The sequence below is a fragment of the Ornithorhynchus anatinus genome, chromosome 2, assembly GCF_004115215.2.
Source record: "Ornithorhynchus anatinus isolate Pmale09 chromosome 2, mOrnAna1.pri.v4, whole genome shotgun sequence".
Lineage (NCBI taxonomy): Eukaryota > Metazoa > Chordata > Mammalia > Monotremata > Ornithorhynchidae > Ornithorhynchus > Ornithorhynchus anatinus.
The window spans coordinates 161659518-161670624 of NC_041729.1; the positions used below are offsets into that span (position 1 = coordinate 161659518).

General features: G+C 59.2%; 1 protein-coding gene across 2 annotated transcripts in view; it reads right to left on the reverse strand.

Annotated features, from left to right (window-relative positions):
* The window catches only part of STK38L (serine/threonine kinase 38 like), an 84030-nt gene extending 73667 nt beyond the window's left edge, over positions 1 to 10363 (reverse strand). Inside the window, exon 1 of one of the 2 annotated variants that reach the window (XM_029057188.1) lies at positions 10306 to 10363. The gene's annotated coding sequence lies outside the window, so the exon portion shown is untranslated. Of the gene's footprint in view, positions 1 to 1094; positions 1119 to 10305 lie in introns of those variants that run through there. The other variant, XM_029057195.2, reaches the window with a different exon arrangement.
* Between the last annotated feature and the right edge of the window lie 744 nt (positions 10364 to 11107).

The window sequence follows — 11107 nt, forward strand, 5'->3', positions numbered from 1 at the left end:
CCTACACGGCAGGGCCTGATCGATCATTCATTCATCCCATCGTACTTACGGAGCGCTCACTGGGTGCAGAGCACCGTACTAAGCGTTTGGGAAGTACAATTCGGCAACAGAGACGATCCCCGGCCAACAACGGGCTGTCACACAGCTGACAGGTGGCGGAGCCGGGATCAGAACCCATGACCTCTGACTCCTAAGCCCAGGTCTTGCCACTGAGCCTAGGTGAGGCAGAAGGGGCAAGGGGATTGACTGCTTTTTTTCTTGGAAAAAGCCTTTGGCGAGTTTTCGTCTGAAGCCTTTCGAGTCAATATCTTCAGCCTTCTCTCAAACTTTTTTGAGGAGCCGCTAACGACCGATTTTTATCTTTTCTGTCTGCCCTAATCACCTTTCCCTACTCCGGGTGCCGGCAAGCCGGAAAATCAACCCCGAAAGGTCTGAAGGGCAATAAATCTCAAGAATTATCCCTCTTCAGCGGCTTTATTACTAACCACTGAGGCAGACACAGTTCTGGGTCCCCTTCTATTCTTCATTCAGACCCGCTCCCTTGGAGAACTCATCCTCTCCCACAGCTTCAACTCCCCCCCTCGATGCGGACGATTCCCAAATCTACCTCTCCAGCCCTGATCTCTCCCCTCCTCTGCAGCCCCGCATTTCCTTCTGGCTTCAAGGCATAACAACATTAATGGTATTTGTTAAGCGCTTCCTATGTGCCAAGCACTGTTCTAAGACAGCTCTGGCTGGATGTCCCGGGCCCGCTTCAAACTTGCCGCGTTCAAAACGGAACGCTTCATCTTCCCACCCAAAGGCCGTCCTCCCCTTGACTGCACAGCAGACGACGCCACCATCCTCCCTGTCTCACAAGCTCATCACGCTGGCATTTTCCTCGATTCATCTCGCTCATTCGACCAGGTTATTAATCCGTCGGCAGATCCTGCCCGTCTACCTCCGCGACGGATCTAAATGACGTCCCTTCCACCCCAAACCGCTCCCTCGCCGACCCCGCCCTGACTCTGCCTCCCCACTGACCTCCCAGCCTCCCGTCTGTCCCCTCTCAAGTCCACACATAATAATAATAAAAGTATTTATTAAACACTTACTATACGCGAAACACCGTACCCAGCGCTGGGGTAGATACAAGATGATCCGGTCCCACGAGGGGCTCAGCCTAAGTAGGAGGGAGAGCAGATGCCGAATCTCCAATTGCAACTGAGGAAACTGAAGCACACAGGAAAAAAATAACGATATCCGTTAAGCGCTCACTACGTACCGGACACCGTACCGAGCGCCGGGGTGAATACGAGCAAATCGGGTCGTAAGTCCCTGTCCCACGTGGGGCTCGCGGTCTCAATCCCCATTTGGCAGATGAGGCAACGGAGAGGTGAAGTGACCCGCCCGAGGTCACACAGCAGGCCGGGGCCGGAGCTGGGATTAGAACCCGGGTCCTCCGGCTGCCGGGCCCCGGCTCCATCCACCGGGCCACGCCGCTTCTCTGCTATCCAGATCGTTTTCCTAAAAAATCTGCTCAGACTGCACCTCCCCTCTCTTCGAGAACCGCCCGTCCACCTCCGTATCCAAAGGAAACCCCTCGCCGTCCGCTTTGAGGCGCGCGTCCAATTCGCCCCCTCCTACCTACCGATCCCTTACTACAACCGGACCTGCACGGACTGTTCCTCAATCGATAGAATTTATTGAGCGCTTCCTGTGCGCAGAGCACTGGACTAAGCGCTGGGGAGAGTCCACGACGGCAGAATTGGCCTCCTGCACACGATGAGCCTCCAGGCTGGAGGCCGAGCTTCCAGGCTACTCCCCGTTCCTTGGTCCTGTCTCTGGGGCCACGTTCCCTCCGCTTGCTTGGAACTCCCTTCCCCATTCCCGCCCCAGAGTCCGCCGCTCTGCCCACCTTCGATCCCACCTCCCCCGAGAGGCCCGCCCTCACCTCTCCCTCCCTCCCTCCCTCCCTCCCTCCCTCCCTCCCCCTGCATCACTCTGCTCTCCAGCCCAGGCCCTCCGCACTTCCGTACGCAGCCCTCCGTAGGTTACCTGCGTGTCGGTCGCCCCTTCTGAGCTCCCCGTGGGCAGGAATCGATCCAAAACTCCTCGCTCTTGGCTTCAAAGCTGTCCCTGCCCCCTCCTACCTCACCTCCCTTCCCTCCTCCTCCGTCCCACCCCGCACGCTCCGCTCCTCCGCCGCCCACCTCCTCACCGTCCCCCGTTCTCGCCCGTCCCGCCGTCGACCCCCGTCCCCCGTCCCCCCGCCGTCCCGGCACGCCCTCCCTCCTCACCTCCGCCAAACTGATTCTCTACCCCTCTTCAAAGCCCTCCTGAGAGCTCACCTCCTCCGGGAGGCCTCCCCCGACTCCGCCCCGCTTTTCTTCATCTCCCCCTCCCTTCTGCGTCGCCCTGACTTGCTCCCTCTGCTCTCCCCCAGCCCGGCCCCAGAGCACTCATTTGTCATTTTATTCATTGGTACTGGTGTCCGTCTCTGCCCCCCGAGACCCTCAGCTCGCCGTGGGCAACGAACGTCACGGTTTATTGCCCGTATGGTACTTTCCCAAGCGCTCGGTAGATACGACCGATGGAACGAATCGGGCCCACCAACTCTTCCGGATCGCGCTCTCCCGAGCGTTGGGTGCTGGGCGCGGGGCGCTCAAAGAATACCGCCGATCGACTGACGGAGTGATAGACGATCGTTAGATTGGATTCGGTCCCAGAGCTGGGGCCTAGAGCTCCCCGGCGACCTCGGCCCCATTTTGGAGACAGGCAAGGGTCGCATTCTCGGAGATTCTGGATCATCCGCATTCCCCACCCCCCCCCCCCCCCGATCTACATTTCAGACAAGCCTCACGGCTCCTCGCTCCATTCTTCCTCCCCATTCTTGCCATTCTCAGGCCCTCCCCGCCTTCAAAGCCCTCTTGAAAACCCATTTCCTTTTCCGTGCGTGCGCGCTATTAAGCGCTCACTCTGTGCCAGGCACTGTCCTAAACGTTGGGATTGATAGAAGATAACCCGGTTGGACGCAGTCCCTGTGCCACAAGGGGCTCACGGTCTTACTCCCCACTTGACGGATGGGGGAACTGAGGCAGAGGGAAGTGACCGGCGCCAGGTCGCCCAGCAGGCTGGTGAAGGAGCCGGGACGAGAACCCGGGTCCTTCTGACTCCCAGGCCCGGGCTCTGGGATCGGCCCCCCGGCGTCTGAGAAGCCACGGGGCTCAGTGGCAAGAGCCCGGGCTTGGAAGTCAGAGGTCGTGGGTTCTAATCCTGGCTCTGCCACTTGTCAACTGTGTGACTTTGGGCAAGTCACTCCTGCAGAAACGCTCTGGGCCTGTCACTCCCCTCCTCAAAAACCTCCAGTGGTTGCCTATCGACCTCCGCTCCAAACAAAAACTCCTCACTCTAGGCTTCGAGGCTCCACATCACCTTGCCCCTTCCCACCTCTCCTCCCTTCTCTCTTTCCACCGCCCACCCCGCACGCTCCGCTCCTCCACCGCCCACCTCCTCGCCGTCCCTCGGTCTCGCGGGTCTCGCCCGTCCCGCCGTCGACCCCCGGGCCGCGTCCTCCCGCGGTCCCGGAACGCCCTCCCCCCTCACCTCCGCCAAACTCATTCTCTTCCCCTCTTCAAAACCCTACTTTAAGCTCACCTCCTCCAGGAAGCCTTCCCAGACTGAGGCCCCCCTTCCCTCAGCTCCCCCCTTCCCTCCCCCCCCCCCTCAGCACCGTGCTCATTTCTTTAATTTATTTATTGCCCTATTTGTTGTGTTAATGAGGTGTCCATCCTCTTGATTCTATTCATCTTGATGATGTTGTCTTGTTTTTTGTTTTGCTCTGTTTTGCTCTGCTGTCTGTCTCCCCCCTTTAGAGCGTGAGCCCGTCACTGGGCAGGGATTGTCTCTACTTGTTGCCGAACTGTCCATTCCAAGCGCTCAGTACAGTGCTCTGCACACAGTAAGGGCTCAATAAATACTATTGAATGAATGAACGGAATCGGGATTAGAACCCACGACCTTCTGACTCCCGGCGTGGCTCAGTGGAAAGAGCACGGGCTTTGGAGTCAGAGGTCATGGGTTCGAATCCCAGCTCTGCCACTTGTCGGCTGTGTGACTGTGGGCAGGTCACTTCACTTCTCCGGGCCTCAGCGACCTCATCTGTAAAATGGGGATTAAGACTGTGAGCCCCACGTGGGACAACCCGATTCCCCCGCGTCTACCCCAGCGCTTAGAACAGTGCTCTGCCCATAATAAGTGCTTAACAAATACCAACATTATTATTGTTATTATTACGCCACGCTGCATCTCCCGGTGGGCTGGGGACGTGTCTATCAACTCGGTCGTATCGGATTCTCCCAGACGCTCAGACCGAAGCTCCGCACACACTGAACGCCCATGAGACGCCGCTCACGCTATCTCTGCCGTCATTCAATACCGCACGGGGCCTTCAGCTTTAGACCGGGGGCCCGTCGTCGGGCAGGGATGGTCTCTCTCTGTTGCCCAACTGTCCATTCCAAGCGCTCAGTACGGTGCTCTGCGCACGCTAAGCGCTCAATAAATACGACTGAATGAATGAATTCAACCCATTATTTCCCGGGCCGAAAAAGCAGCGTGATTTCTGGTAGCGGTGAATCCAGCCCAAGTCGATCAAAGAATCGCCGCTATGTACCGAGGGCCTATGGTACGGGGACGCCGGCGGGACAGAGAAGCAGGGCGGCTCAATGGAAAGAGCCCGGGCTTGGGAGTCAGAGGTCATGGGTTCGAATCCCGGATCTGCTACTTGTCAGCCTGTAGGACCGTGGGCAAGTCACTTCACTTCTCTGTGCCTCAGTTCCCTCATCTGGAAAATGGGGAGGACGACTGTGAGCCTCACGTGGGTCAATCCGATGACCCTGTATCTCCCCCAGCGCTTAGAACGGTGCTCCGCACATAGTGAGCGCTTAACAAATACCGACATCATTATTAAAAACTCTGCCGAGAGTCCATTTCTGCCCCGCTCAAATCAGTCATCATCGCTGAAGGGGCTTGACCGACAGCGTGCCGCCTCGCTAACCACTCGGATCCGAAACCAAATAAAAACCCGGCCTAACGTTCTAACACCGACGGGGACGGAGCTTCGCCTTCCAAAAGCCACCGGGCTGTTTCTCGATCCGGTGGCCGGCTTATTCCGAAACGTCCGGGACGTGCTTTCCCCGGAAGCGTTCTCCGACTTCATCAACACAAAACCCTCTCCGGTGACTCGAGAGAGCGGAAGATCCCATCTGAGCCGATCCACCAGTTTCGCCCGTCATCCTTTATTTCGGGCGAGCCTTCCGGGACAGAGAGTACCAGAGACACCTGCAAAAATACTCCCTCTCCCCATTTCCCCGAGTCTCGGTTTGCTTTTAAATTATTTAGCGCCGACGGGCAAAAAAAGTATCGATTTTTTTTTTCCCGTTCAAAGGGCCGGTGATCATCCGGTCTATTCTTCTTCCGATACCTGGACGGCCTTCAAAGGTCAGAATACATCATCGTTCTTCGGACTGCACTACAGTCCGATTTAGTTCGTCTTATTCCGAGTCGACGCCTGCCAACTAATAATAATGACAATAATAATGTTGGTATCCGTTAAGCGCTTACTATGTGCAGAGCGCCGTTCTAAGCGCTGGGGTAGATACAGGGGAATCGGGTCGTCCCACGTGAGGCTCACGGTTAATCCCCATTTTACGGATGAGGGAACTGAGGCCCAGAGACGTGAAGTGACTTGCCCGCAGTCACGCAGCTGACAAGCGGCGGAGCCGGGACTCGAACCCATGACCTCCGACTCCCAAGCTCTTTCCACTGAGCCACGCTGCTTCTCTACGGATCGGCATCAAAAGCCACCGTAACGTCTGCCCGGGGGGGGAAGAGAGCGTCTCGTCGGTCTGTCGATCGTATTTACCGAGCGCTTACTGTGCGCAGAGCACTGGACTGAGCGCTTGGAGGAGGGCGACCCGACAATTTAAAGGACGTAATCCCTGCCCACCAGGATTCTACAGAGGGAGACGGACACCAACGTAAATAAATACCCCAAAAAGTCATTTCTGTTCGTGAAGCTCGCGCCGGGGGCTAAGCGCCGTGCTGAGCACCGGGTCGGAGACACCGGGTCGGTGCGAGACGCGCGGGTGGGACAGACTCCCCGCCCCTCGGCTCGACTCTTCCCCCATTAAGGCAGTCGACCGACGGCGGCGATCGTGCCGAGGCGAATGACTCGTCGACGTCCCCCCTTCCCAACGATTTGGATTCCCCTCTCCCGAATCGGCCGCAGAGGAGGCTACTTCACACGCCTCGGGGTTGGCGGAGGAACCGATTTCCAGAGCGTCCGATAAGCGTTACGCGGGGGCGCGGGGCAGGACGCCCGCAAAGGGAGCCTGCGGCGTCACGGACGGTTTCCAGACAAAGAGCTCCGAAAGGCCGCACTCGGCTGCAGAACAACCGGGGGCGGAAAAATAAAAGCGGAGCGCGAGAAGGTGACTTCGCCCCGACAACCACAGGCGTGACGCCCCTCCCCCGGGGGCGGGGGGGGGGGGGTGTGATCGGATCTCTGATTGATTCCATCTCCGACTTATCGATTTCTATTAATCTCCTCCTCGGGGCTGTGAGCTCCTCCCGGGCGGGAGACCGGAGTCGGTTTCTTCTTCCACCCGTCCTCTCCCAAGGGCTCAGGACGGGGCTCCGCACACGGTAAGCCCTCAACAGATCCGACCGAATGCACGACGATTACATAATGACGAGTACGGCGCTCCGCACACAGTCAGCGCTCGATAAATACTACTGAAGGAACAGTATTAAGCGCCGAGTGCCTACCCTGCACCAAGCGCTACGCTAAGCGGCGGGGCCGGCCCGGGACGCCGGCCGGGGACCGACGACCCGGTCCGAGGGATCGGCCCTTCGCTCGAACTGCAGGTTGGCCGCGGGCAGGGGGCTTCTCTGCTCACCCTGCCCTCCCGGGCTCTCCCGAGCGCTCAGCGGAGTGCTCTGCGCACCGTAAGCACTCAATAAATCCCTCCGGTTCGACCGACCGCCGCTTCGTCTGAGCGACCGTACCCTCCCAAGCGTTTAATAGAGCGTTCTACGCGCCACAAGCACTCCGCAAAACCCTCCGATTCGACCGACTGCCGCCTGATCTGGACTCTCCCGAGTGCTCGGCGCAGCGCTCCGCCCACCGAAAGCACTCGCTAGAAACCTCTCGATCGACTGACCGCCCTCTCCCAAACGCTCAGTACGGTGCCTGACCTCGGGCGACTCACTTCACTCCTCTGGGCCTCGGTCACCTCGTCTTTACGACGGGGATAAAGCCCGGGAGCCCCCCGTGGGACGACCCGGTTCCCCTGTATCTACGCCGGCGCTCGGAACGGTGCTTGGCACACAGTAAGCGCTTCGCGAACGCCGTAATCGTTATTATAAGCGCGCAATAAATACTCCCGATTTGGCCGACTGCTGCTCTCCCCCCTCTAGACCGTGAGCTCGTCGTGGGCGGGGATCTTCTCTCTTTACTGTTGCACTGTACTTATCCCAGCGCTTAGCACAGTCAGCCCTCAGTACATAGGACTGAATGAACCAGGGTACTGTCCCCAAGCGCTCAGTACAGTGCTCCGCACAGTCAGCCCTCAATACATAGGACAATGAATGAACCGGGGCACTCTCCCAAGCACTTAGTCCAGTGCTCTGCACAGTCAGCGCTCCAGACACATGCCACCGAATAAATTATTCATTCAATAGTATTTATTGAGCGCTTACTATGTGCAGAGCACTGGACTGAGCGCTTGGAATGGACAAGACGGCAGCAGATAGAGACGGTCCCTGCCCTCTGACGGGCTCGGGCACTCTCCCAAGCGCTCAGTACAGCGCTCCGCACAGTCGGCGCTCAATAGATGCCACTGAATAAATGAACGAGGGTACTCTCCCGAGCGTTCAGTACAGCGCTCCGCACAGTCGGCGCTCAATCCATACCACTGAATAACTGAACGAGGGCACTCTCCCGAGCGCTTAGTACAGTGCTCCCCACAGTCAGCACTCAATCCATACGACTGAATAAATGAACGAGGAGGGCACTCTCTCGAAGGCTTAACACGGCGTTCCGCCTAGTCGCCGCTCAATACGTGCCGCTGAATAAACGAACGAGGGCACTCTCCCGAGCGCTCAGTACGGCGCTCCGCACAGTGAGCATTCAATACGTACCACTGAATAATTGAATGAGGGCACTCTCCCGAGCGCTTAGTACAGTGCTCCGCACAGTCAGCACTCAATTCATACGACTGAATAAATGAACGAGGGTACTCTCCCGAACGCTTAATACAGCGTTCTGCAGTCAACGCTCAATACATACGACCGAATGAACGAGAGCCCTCTCTCAAGCGCTCAGCACAGCGTTCTGCAGAGTCAGCGCTCAATCTTTTTGACCTAATGAAGGAGAGTCCTCTCCCAAGCGCTTAGTCCAGCGTTCTGCACAGTCAGTGCTCAATACCTACGACCGAATGAACGAGAGCCCTCCCTTAAGCGCTCAGCACAGCGTTCTGCAGAGTCAGCGCTCAATCCTTCGGCCCGAATGAAGGAGAGCCCTCTCCCAAGCGCTTAGTCCAGCGTTCTGCACAGTCAACGCTCAATACATACGAGACAGCCCTCTCTCAAGCGCTTAGTACAGCGTTCTGCAGAGTCAGCGCTCAATCCTTTTGACCTAATGAAGGACAGCCCTCTCCCAAGCGCTCAGTACAGCGTTCTGCAGAGTCAGCGCTCAATCCTTCGGCCCGAATGAAGGAGGGCCCTCTCCCAAGCGCTTAGTCCAGCGTCCTGCACAGTCAACGCTCAATGCGTACAACCAAATGAAGGAGAACCCTCTCCCAACGTGGCTCAGTGGAAAGAGCACGGGTTTTGGAGTCAGAGGTCATGGGTTCGAAGCCCCGCTCTGCCACTTGTCAGCTGCGTGACTGTGGGCAAGTCACTTCACTTCTCCGTGCCTCAGTTACCTCATCTGTAAAATGGGGATGAAGACTGTGAGCCCCACGTGGGACCACCTGATGACCCTGTATCTACCCCAGCGCTTAGAACGGTGCTCTGCACATAGTAAGCGCTTCACAAATACCAACATTATTAACATTATTAGCACAGCGTTCTGCAGAGTCAGCGCTCAATCCTTCGGCCCGAATGAAGGCGAGCCCTCTCGCAAGCGCTTAGTCCAGCGTTCTGCAGAGTCAGCGCTCAATACATACGACCGAATGAAGGCGAGCCCTCTCCCAAGCGCTTAGTACAGCGTTCTGCAGAGTGAGCGCTCAATCCTTCGGCCCGAATGACCGCGAGTCCTCTCCCCAGCGCTTCGTACAGTGCTCTGCCCACCGTAGGTGTTCAATAAATCCCCCCGATCGCCCGACCGCCTTCCACCCTCCAAACGGACCGCCTTTACCCTCTCCCAAGCGCCCGGGCCTGTTGTGTTCTGCCCCCCTTGAGCGCTCACTAAATAGCCCCGACGACGGAAGGACCGGCCGACCGATGCCAACGGCCCGGGCGTCAGAGGTCTTGGGTTCTAATCCCGGCCCCGCCCCTCATCGGCCGGGTGACCTTGGGCGAGCCACTTCTCTGGGCCTCAGTCATCTCATCCGTCAAATGGGGATGGAGACTGGGCGCCCCACCGGAGCTGGTTGGTCCAGTGCTCCGCACCTAGTAAGCGCTCAGTCCATAGTACTGAATGAATGGCTACCGCGCCTCTACCCCAAGGCTCATTCATTCATTCATTCAACAGTATTTACTGAGCGCTTCTTAGGTGCAGAGCACTGGACTAAGCGCTTGGAGCGGACGATCTGGCAGCGGGGAGGGACCGTCCCCGCCCAACGGGGTCTAATCGGGGGAGACGGAGGGGCCCAAAGCGGACAATTTAGGGGCGATCAATAGGCTCCGGGGGGGGCCGGACGCCGCGTTAGCAAATTAAATAGGATCCCCGTGGCCATGGCTTACGCACCGTCTCCTCGTCCGGTGCTCTGCACCCAGGAGGGGCTCGACGAGTACGGCTGAACGACTGAGTTCGTTCATTCGATGGCATCTAGTGAGCGCCGACCCCCGTGCGGAGCGCTGCACTGAGCGGTCGGGAGGGCCAAGGGAGGGAGGCCACGGGCAGAAGGCACAGGAGGAAAGGAAAGCGGGACGAGAAAACGAATTCCCCCCCCCCCCTTGTTATGATGGGATGCGGGGCTGCCGCCGGGGGGGGGTTTGACCTCTGACCTCTGACCCCGGGGGGCCGCGCGGCGGCCCGGCCTTCCCCTCGTCGTCCCCCTCTCCCTCCCCCCCCGCCGCCGCCGCCGCCGCCGCTGTCACCTGCTCCTCCCGCTGCTCCCGGGCGTCGTCCTGTCCGGTCCTGTCCGGTCCGGTCCGGTCCGGGCCGGGGGCCCGTCCGCCTCCGGCCGCCCTCCCGCCTCCCTCCCTCCCGGCCCCGGCCGCCTCCCCGCCTGCGTGGGGCCGCGCCGGCCTGCGCGCTGACGTCAGGCTGCGTGCCTCGACGTGCGCGGGGAAGGGGGGAGGGAGGGCGGGGAGGGGGGCCCGGCTCTGCGCCCGGCCCCGCTCACTTCCGGCCCCGCCCCTCCCCCCTCGCCGCGCAACTCTCGCGAGGAGAGGAGGCGGGGGGGAGAAATCCTGGCCTGCTCTGCCTGTCCTTCACCTCCTCCCTCCTCCCTGATACCTCATCCTTCCTCCCTCCTCTCCCTCCTTCACCTCCCTCCTCCCTCACACCTCTCCTCCCTCCTCTCACACCTCCTCTTTCCTCCCTCCCGTCACCTCCTCCCTCACACCTCTCCTCCCTCCTGTCACCTCCCTCCTGCCTCGCACCTCAGTCTTCCTCCCTCCTGTCACCTCCCTCCTCCTCCTCCCTGCTCCCTCCTTCCCCTTCCTTCACCTCCCTCCTCCCTCACACCTCATATCCTTCCTCCTCTCCCCTCCCTCGTCTCACTTCCCTCCTCTCTCCTTCCACCTCCCTCCTTCCTCCTCCTTCCTCTCACCTTTCTCCCTCACACCTCATCCTCCCTCCTCTTTCCTCCTGCCTCCCTCCCTCCTCTCACCTCTCTCCTCCCTCCTCCCTCCTTCCTCCTCTCGCCTTCCACCTCCTCACACCTTCTCCGCCCTC